Raw genomic sequence first — 10,780 nt, 5'->3', positions numbered from 1 at the left:
ATGGTTCTTGAAGGTGAGATCCTCCGGCATGATCACTCCCAGGTCTTTGACGTTGGTGTTTCGCTCTATTTTGTGGCTAGAATTTGTTTTGTACTCTGATGAAGATTTAATTTCCTCATGTTTACCATATCTGAGTAATTGAAATTTCTCATCGTTGAACTTCATATTGTTTTCTGCAGCCCACTGAAAGATTTGGTTGATGTCCGCCTGGAGCCTTGCAGTGTCTGCATTGGAAGACACTGTCATGCAGATTCGGGTGTCATCTGCAAAGGAAGACACGGTGCTGTGGCTAACATCCTTGTCTATGTCGGATATGAGGATGAGGAACAAGATGGGAGCGAGTACTGTGCTTTGTAGAACAGAGCTTTTCACCGTAGCTGCCTCGGACTTTACTCTGTTGACGACTACTCTCTGTGTTCTGTTAGTGAGGAAATTATAGATCCATCGACCGACTTTTCCTGTTATTCCTTTAGCACGCATTTTGTGCGCTATTACGCCATGGTCACACTTGTCGAATGCTTTTGCAAAGTCTGTATATATTACATCTGCATTCTTTTTGTCTTCTAGTGCATTTAGGACCTTGTCGTAGTGATCCAATAGTTGAGACAGACAGGAGCGACCTGTTCTAAACCCATGTTGCCCTGCATTGTGTAACTGATGGGTTTCTAGATGGGTGGTGATCTTGCTTCTTAGGACCCTTTCAAAGATTTTTATGATATGGGATGTTAGTGCTATTGGTCTGTAGTTCTTTGTTGTTGCTTTACTGCCCCCTTTGTGGAGTGGGGCTATGTCTGTTGTTTTTAGTAACTGTGGGACGACCCCCGTGTCCATGCTCCCTCTCCATAGGATGGAAAAGGCTCGTGATAGGGGCTTCTTGCAGTTCTTGATGAACACAGAGTTCCATGAGTCTGGCCCTGGGGCAGAGTGCATGGGCATGTCATTTATCGCCTGTTCGAAGTCATTTGGCGTCAGGATAACATCGGATAGGCTTGTGTTAATCAAATTTTGTGGCTCTCTCATAAAAAATTCATTTTGATCTTCGACTCTCAGTCTGGTTAGCGGCTTGCTAAAAACTGAGTCATATTGGGACTTGAGTAGCTCACTCATTTCCTTGCTGTCATCTGTGTAGGACCCATCTTGCTTAAGTAGGGGCCCAATACTGGACGTTGTTCTCGATTTTGATTTGGCATAGGAGAAGAAATACTTTGGGTTTCTTTCGATTTCATTTACGGCTTTTAGTTCTTCCGGCGATTCCTGACCCCTAAAGGATTCTTTTAGCTTAAGTTCGATGCTTGCTATTTCTCTGACCAGTGTCTCCCTACGCATTTCAGATATATTGACCTCTTTTAGCCGCTCTGTTACTCTTTTCCGTCGCCTGTAAAGGGAGCGCCTGTCTCTTTCTATTTTACATCTACTCCTCCTTTTTCTTAGAGGAATAAGCCTTGTGCATACATCGAGTGCCACCGAGTTAATCTGTTCTAGGCATAAGTTGGGGTCTGTGTTGCTTAGTATATCTTCCCAGCTTATATCGGTTAGGACTTGGTTTACTTGGTCCCACTTTATGTTTTTGTTATTGAAGTTGAATTTGGTGAATGCTCCCTCGTGACTAGTCTCATTATGTCGGACTGGGGCTCCACGCATACATGTCTGAACCTCAATTATGTTGTGATCTGAGTATATTGTTTTTGATTGATAAATAATAATTATCTTTGTTATCATTTACTGTTATGTACATAATTAGTTACATTCAGATAAATGCAATTTTCCACATTTAATTTGCCCGTTGGTCCTTCTTGAACCGGAGGTAATTAGTGAAGTCATTAATCAGTTAATTACTTAATAATTATATGTGAAATGACAGAAGGAGGTGGATGTTAAGTTCACAAATTTACTTAATGTGTAGCGGATTATAATTATTACAATATTAATTTGGGTAAGTCAAGTGTGGCTAAAGATTATATTAATGTGTATAAGTGTATGTGTAATTCATAAGCCAAGTGTAGCTAATTAATGTGTATATTAATTTTGCAAAGCCAAAGTGGCTAGGATTTATATTAATGTATTTGTATAATATTAATTTGATAAGATAATTCTGGCCAAGATTTATATCAGTGTATGTGTAATTGATAAGCCAAGTGTAAATAATATTATTGTGTATAATATTAATTTTGCTATTCCAAATTCTGGCAAGGATTTATATTAATTTGTATAATAATTTTGATAAGCCAAGTCTGGCTAAAGGTTTGTTTGTATTAATGTACATTTAAAATTTATATTATAATTTTTTTGCATGTAATTGCTAAGCTCAAGTAGCTAGGATTTATTCAAAGGTAAGTTGTACTATTTACCTTTATAAAGTGCATAATTTAGTACATAATCAGTGTTATTAAGTGGAATTTAATACATTGCATCATGGCTGGAAATGAGGAAATTAATATAGAAGACAAACATATGGAATATAGAGCAAAGAAAGCCTCACTGCAGGCTCGAAAGGGTCATGTAACCAAGGCATATAATAAATGTTTGGAATTAATGAATCAAGAAACTGTGAATACTGATGATTTAAAATTGTATTTAGATGCTTTAGGTAATAGATATGATTCATACAAATTATATTACAACAAATATGAAGGAGATTTATTAGTAAACTGTTTAGATGAGACTGAAATAGATCTCATGATTAATCAGTATTATGAATTAGAGGAAAAGATTCTTTCTTGTAAAAGTCAGGCCTTGAATAAATTAAAAATGTGTAAACCAGGCAGTTGGTCAGTCTGCTCCAACAAATAATATGTCTTTGCCAAAACTCCCAGAATTGTGTTTGCCTGTGTTTAATCCTGGAGAAAATTGGGAGGAATTTTGGTCAATTTTTAAAGCAGCTGTGCATGACAGGAGTGACCTAGCCTGTGTAACTAAATTATTTTACCTCAAAGGACAGGTAAGAGGAGATGCTCAAATACTGATACAAGCCTTTCACAATGTAGATGACTCTTACAAGGAAGCAGTTGACCTATTGAAGGTCACTTATGGTAATATAGAACAAAGTAGGTTGGATCTAGTGAATATCATTGTTAATTTAAAATCTCCAGATCACACTTACAAAGGTTACAGCTGTTTAGAGTTAAACTGGATAGCACTCTCAAAACTTTAAGTAATAAATATAATCTGAAGGAATCAGACTGGTTATTGAGTGCCATGGTACAGAATAAATTAAGCTGTAAAACACTTGAATGGCTCTCAAACGAATATCACAAGGGTTATTTTGGTCTGGAGGAAATAAGACTAGGTCTACAAGAATTAATTGTGCAGTTGTAGAAAAGCCAACTAACTCATTTTAAAGGTGCAACACATAATAACTCTGAGGTATCTGTCAAGTTTCACATAGGGAGAAATTATCCCAATAGTAATAATCAAAATTCATTTCCTAAAAAGAGGTGCATAGGTGCATATCAATTAGCAAGAATCAGAAATAATGATTCTCCACTAGGTAAGAAGAATAAGTACCCTCCTAAGAGTAGCCCAGTTAATAAGAAACCAGTCAGAGAAAAGAGAGATTGTCTTTTCTGCAAGGGTACTCATTTATCTAAGAATTGCAATGCATATCTAGAGTTTACCTGGAGAGAGTTTCGGGGGTCAACGCCCCCGCAGCCCGGTCTGTGACCAGGCCTCCTGGTGGATGAGCCTGATCAACCAGGCTGTTGCTGCTGGCTGCACGCAAACCAACGTACGAGCCACAGCCCGGCTGGTCAGGAACCGACTTTAGGTGCTTGTCCAGTGCCAGCTTGAAGACTGCCAGGGGTCTATTGGTAATCCCCCCTTATGTATGCTGGGAGGCAGTTGAACAGTCTCGGGCCCCTGACACTTATTGTATGGTCTCTTAACGTGCTAGTGACACCCCTGCTTTTCATTGGGGGGATGTTGCATCGTCTGCCAAGTCTTTTGCTTTCGTAGTGAGTGATTTTCGTGTGCAAGTTCGGTACTAGTCCCTCTAGGATTTTCCAGGTGTATATAATCATGTATCTCTCCCACCTGCATTCCAGGGAATACAGGTTTAGGAACCTCAAGCGCTCCCAGTAATTGAGGTGTTTTATCTCCGTTATGCGCACCGTGAAGGTTCTCTGTACATTTTGTAGGTCAGCAATTTCACCTGCCTTGAAAGGTGCTGTTAGTGTGCAGCAATATTCCAGCCTAGATAGAACAAGTGACCTGAAGAGTGTCATCATGGGCTTGGCCTCCCTAGTTTTGAAGGTTCTCATTATCCATCCTGTCATTTTTCTAGCAGATGCGATTGATACAATGTTATGGTCCTTGAAGGTGAGATCCTCCGACATGATCACTCCCAGGTCTTTGACGTTGGTGTTTCGCTCTATTTTGTGGCCAGAATTTGTTTTGTACTCTGATGAAGATTTAATTTCCTCATGTTTACCATATCTGAGTAATTGAAATTTCTCATCGTTGAACTTCATATTGTTTTCTGCAGCCCACTGAAAGATTTGGTTGATGTCTGCCTGGAGCCTTGCAGTGTCTGCAATGGAAGACACTGTCATGCAGATTCGGGTGTCATCTGCAAAGGAAGACACGGTGCTGTGGCTGACATCCTTGTCTATGTCGGATATGAGGATGAGGAACAAGATGGGAGTGAGTACTGTGCCTTGTGGAACAGAGCTTTTCACCGTAGCTGCCTCGGACTTTACTCTGTTGACGACTACTCTCTGTGTTCTGTTAGTGAGGAAATTATAGATCCATTGACCGACTTTTCCTGTTATTCCTTTAGCACGCATTTTGTGCGCTATTACGCCATAGTCACACTTGTCGAAGGCTTTTGCAAAGTCTGTATATATTACATCTGCATTCTTTTTGTCTTCTAGTGCATTTAGGACCTTGTCGTAGTGATCCAATCGTTGAGACAGACAGGAGCGACCTGTTCTAAACCCATGTTGCCCTGGGTTGTGTAACTGATGGGTTTCTAGATGGGTGGTGATCTTGCTTCTTAGGACCCTTTCAAGGATTTTTATGATATGGTATGTTAGTGCTATCGGCCTGTAGTTCTTTGCTGTTGCTTTATAATTCATGGAATTCATGCATACAATTCATGGAATGATAAAGTTGAAAGATTGGAGGAACTTGACAGATGTATCAGATGTTTAGGTAATCACAATGTAAAGGATTGTTATGCCAAATTAAACAACTGTTATCAATGTCACAAAGGAAGACACCATATAGCCATGTGTAAAGGTCTATATGATAATGTTGATAATAATGATAATGTTGACAATCCTGACACAACAGTGGCTAATGTAAAAAATGCTGCTGTTAATAATGATGGTTTTGCTGAAGTAGACGTACCTGTGTTACATTTAAAAATTGATGATAAAAAGCATAAATCAAAAATTGTAAATGCATTATTGGACCAGGGATCCCAGCGTATTTTCATAAAACGTAAATGTCTTGATGGTATGAAAGTACAGATGGGAGATCCCACAACTTTAAAATTATCTGGTTTTCTCTCGGATAAAAGGGCTCAATTGTATGACACTTTATGTAACTATCAGATTGGGCAATGAGAAAAAACGTGTTAATGCAGTAATTGTAGATAGACTTTCAGAGAAAATATCTACAGTAGGGCTTAGTAAAGCTACAGAAAGACTTTCGCATAATGTAAATTTAGCACCTTCTGGGGTAAGTGATGATTCTGTAGGCCCAATAAATATTTTGATAAGTAGTGACTATTATGCCTCCTTTGTAAAGGGTATGGTAAAGAAATGTGGTGTCACCCTTTTGAAGACAGCAGGAGGCCATGTAATGTATGGTAGGATTCCTCGTAATAATAATTCATGACTAGAGGAAACTACAAATACCATAACTGTGTGTCTTACTCATGAAATCGTGTCCCAGTATAATTCTTCCATAGAGGATGGTGTTGAGCCAGTGCATAAATTGTGGGAATTAGACAACATTAGAATAAATGTAAATGAAGAAAGTCCAGACGATTCTTTTACTCAGGAGCAATACCTGAGAGATGTAAAATTTGAATCTGGACAATACTGGGTGCGACTTCCATGGAGACTGAACCATCCAGAATTGCCCACTAATTACAGAATGGCATATGGACAGTTAAAGGCTCAGCTCCGCGAACTGAGTAAGACACCAGAATTGTTAACTGGCTATAATGATATAATTGCTGAGCAGCTAATTAATAAATTTATAGAAGAGGTACCTCCTGAGCAAGCCAAAATTTATGGTCACTATTTGCCATATCACGGAGTGAAGAAAGATTCTAAGACCACTCCTCTGAGAATTGTGTTTAATTGTAGTGACAGGTCCATCGTTGACGGAAAAATTAGGAGATATCTTATTAAATTTCAGGGTGAAGAATTACGCCTTTACGGCTGACATAAGTAAAGCTTTCCTAAGAGTGGGTTTACAAGAGGCTGACCGGGATTGTACCCGCTTCTTATGGCCTGAGAATCCTATTGACCCACTTAGCCCTCTGAAAACCTTTCGCTTTAGGAGCGTATTATTTGGTGCTACATCCAGTCCGTTCCTTCTTAAAGCGACGATAAATGCACACCTTAAACGTATGGAAAGTCCATTGAGTAAAGAAATGAGCAAACAATTTTATGTGGACAATTTCCTGGGTGTGACGTCAACTGAAGACGAACTGTTAATGACTTATGGAGAGGCTAATAAAATAATGCAAAGTGCAAATATGCCTCTGAGAGAATGGAATAGTAATTCGTCCAAATTGAAGAACAAAATAAGTAAAGATTACCCTGGAAATGAAGTGCCAAAATGTAGTAATGTATTGGGATTAACTTGGGATACTGAGAGAGATTTGTTAATGTTAAAACCTAATAATTACAGTATGCCCATTAAATTAACTAAGAGAGTCTTGCTTGCTGAAGTTTCCAAATGTTTTGATCCACTAGGTTTAGTGTCACCCCTTACTATAAGAGGAAAATTATTAATACAGGAAGCATGGAAACTTAAATGTGCTTGGGATGAAACTCTACCTGAGGAATTCATTAACAGGTGGGATGAATTAATTGGTGATTATGAGAAAATTCCAATGTTGGAGTTCCCACACCAGGTGGCCAATCCAAAGGGGAAAAATGTACTCCACATTTTTTGTGATGCTTCAAAATTGGCATATGGAGCAGTTGCTTACCTTCAATGTAATAGTGTTATTTCTCTTGTTATGTCTAAGGCTAAAGTGTCTCCAATTAAATCACGTACCTTACCTCAGTTGGAATTAACAGCCATTTATGTAGGTGTCAAATTAGCTAATTATATAAGAAATAAGTTGCAGGAGATAAATATTAGCGACACTGTAATTTGGTCTGATAATGAGGTATCCTTACAATGGATTCGTAATGGAAACAGTAAAATTGTGTACGTACAAAACAGAGTCGCTGAAATTAATCAGATGCAAGAGAAGTACAATAGTTTGGGTCAGCATATGTTAACATTTAATCATATACCTGGTGAGGAGAATCCAGCTGATTTCTTGTCTCGAGGTTTACCTTATGCTAAATTTGTAAATGCTTTATCATGGTTTAAAGGACTGAGCTGGTTGGTAAATAAAGCTAATTGGCCTATACAAAAGGCGTATATTGCTCCTGTTGAAATTACTGTGACCACCGCTCCAATAGTTTGTCCTCCCTTAGCCATTGATATAAATAGGTATTCTTCTTTACCCAAACTAATCAATGTAACTAAGTTGGTGTTTAAATTTCTAAACAAGATGAATAATTCATTTAAGTTTTCACATCCTCTTGAATATTGGATAAAGAGGGTATAGGAGGAAATCTATGGAAATGATATTAAATTGATGATGGAAAGAAAAATTGTGAAAGGTTCCATAATAGAGAAATTGGGGCTGTATTTAGAGAACAATGTAATTAGGTGCAGAGGTAGGCTACAAAATGCTGAATTGGGTGATTATGCTAAACACCCTATCTTACTGCCCAAAACTCATTATCTAACAAATTTAATTGTTCTAAATGCCCATAAAAATGTAATGCATGGTAGGGTACAAGATACCTTAAATTGTATTAGGGAAACTTTCTGGATTCCACAAGGACGGCAAAGTGTAAAAAGGGTGATTAAATCTTGTGTAATATGTCACTGTGTGGATGCCAGATCCTATATGTACCCAGGTTCTCCACTATTGTCAAATGAGCAATTTGAGTCGTTTAGCAACGAACTCCGCCCGGCCGCAGTGTGGAAAATACTGTATATATTTTCCAGAAATACGGTAATTTATAGGTAAATAGATGGCCTATATTGTATTTAATAAATTATGTTATCGAAAATGGGAACCTGCGCCTGCGCAGACGACACTGGCCATTGTTGTTTGTTTTGAATTGAGAGTAACAGACATTTGTTAATAATGTGAAGAATTTTCGTGCTCTAGAGGTAAAATTGGGTTGACACCTCTCAAATAGGAGACGAAATTGTTGGATGTGCATTCCTGCATAACTTGAGATATCAGGCGACTGGACAAGACAGCTCCAGGAACCTCAGATAAGCTATTTAGATTTATGTTATAATTCTGGCCAGTGTTTTCATAAATTTAGTTAGTGAGGTTTTCTGAGTATGATACACCTTAGTCTCCAGTCAAATTGGTGAGTGATATTAAGATATTCTCTTTCTGTTATGTATATGTGTATATATATAATCATTTATTATTTTTAATGTACAGTCCACAAATTTATATATTTACCAACATTCCTGGTGATACATATTTTATTTGTAATTAATGGGTCCAGAGCAACTTGTGGATATGGCAGTGGTAGGTATCGAAGGGGAACATTTTTTGCGACCAAGGTGTCCCAAATTCCTACTTGTCTAACTGATAAATAATAATTATCTTTGTTCATTTACTGTTATGTACATAATGATACATTCAGATAAATGTAATTTTCCACAGGATTCATTACCTTTGTACCAAGTTCAGCTATCAAAACTTGGGGGCCCAGTCCCTGGACCCATTACGTACCTCTGTAATCTGTAAATACCTTTGTAATTTGTCATGATTGTGACCAGACCTACCTGGAGTTCATTACCTTTGTAAATTGTGAGTTCATTACCTTTGTAAATTGTGAGTTCATTACCTCTGTAACTTGCGCAGCTATCAAAACTTTGGAGTCCAGTCCCTGGACCAATTATGTACCTCTGTAATCTTTTGACTACCGCCCACAGGATGGGTATTGGGTGCATAATAAACATATTAAACTAACTAACTTAATTAGGAAACACGTCCTAATATTTTCCAGCCGTACCAGAGAAACGATCTCCGGACACCACTGTGTTTACCTGGAGAGAGTTCCGGGGGTCAACGCCCCCGCGGCCCGGTCTGTGACCAGGCCTCCTGGTGGATCAGAGCCTGATCAACTAGGCTGTTACTGCTGGCTGCACGCAAACCAACGTACGAGCCACAGCCCGGCTGGTCAGGAACCGACTTTAGGTGCTTGTCCAGTGCCAGCTTGAAGACTGCCAGGGGTCTGTTGGTAATCCCCCTTATGTATGCTGGGAGGCAGTTGAACAGTCTCGGGCCCCTGACACTTATTGTATGGTCTCTTAACGTGCTAGTGACGCCCTTGCTTTTCATTGGGGGATGTTGCATCGTCTGCCAAGTCTTTTGCTTTCGTAGTGAGTGATTTTCGTGTGCAAGTTCGGTACTAGTCCCTCTAGGATTTTCCAGGTGTATATAATCATGTATCTCTCCACCTGCATTCCAGGGAATACAGGTTTAGGAACCTCAAGCGCTCCCAGTAATTGAGGTGTTTTATCTCTGTTATGCGCGCCGTGAAGGTTCTCTGTACATTTTCTAGGTCAGCAATTTCACCTGCCTTGAAAGGTGCTGTTAGTGTGCAGCAATATTCCAGCCTAGATAAGATAAGATAAGATAAGATTTCGTTCGGATTTTTAACCCCGGAGGGTTAGCCACCCAGGATAACCCAAGAAAGTCAGTGCGTCATCGAGGACTGTCTAACTTATTTCCATTGGGGTCCTTAATCTTGTCCCCCAGGATGCGACCCACACCAGTCGACTAACACCCAGGTACCTATTTGCTGCTAGGTGAACAGGACAACAGGTGTAAGGAAACGTGTCGAAATGTTTCCACCCGCCGGGAATCGAACCCGGGCCCTCCGTGTGTGAAGCGGGAGCTTTAGCCACCAGGCCACCGGGCTAAGTGACCTGAAGAGTGTCATCATGGGCTTGGCCTCCCTAGTTTTGAAGGTTCTCATTATCCATCCTGTCATTTTGTGGCCAGAATTTGTTTTGTACTCTGATGAAGATTTAATTTCCTCATGTTTACCATATCTGAGTAATTGAAATTTCTCATCGTTGAACTTCATATTGTTTTCTGCAGCCCACTGAAAGATTTGGTTGATGTCCGCCTGAAGCCTTGCAGTGTCTGCAATGGAAGACACTGTCATGCAGATTCGGGTGTCAGCTGCAAAGGAAGACACGGTGCTGTGGCCGACATCCTTGTCTATGTCGGATATGAGGATGAGGAACAAGATGGGAGCGAGTACTGTGCCTTGTGGAACAGAGCTTTTCACCGTAGCTGCCTCGGACTTGACTCTGTTGACGACTACTCTCTGTGTTCTGTTAGTGAGGAAATTATAGATCCATCGACCGACTTTTCCTGTTATTCCTTTAGCACGCATTTTGTGCGCTATTACGCCATGGTCACACTTGTCGAAGGCTTTTGCGAAGTCTGTATATATTACATCTGCATTCTTTTTGTCTTTTAGTGCATCTAGGACCT

This window comes from Cherax quadricarinatus, chromosome 35, assembly GCF_038502225.1.
Source record: "Cherax quadricarinatus isolate ZL_2023a chromosome 35, ASM3850222v1, whole genome shotgun sequence".
In the NCBI taxonomy this organism is placed as follows: Eukaryota; Metazoa; Arthropoda; class Malacostraca; order Decapoda; family Parastacidae; genus Cherax; species Cherax quadricarinatus.
Note: the sequence above shows the minus strand (reverse complement) of the source record.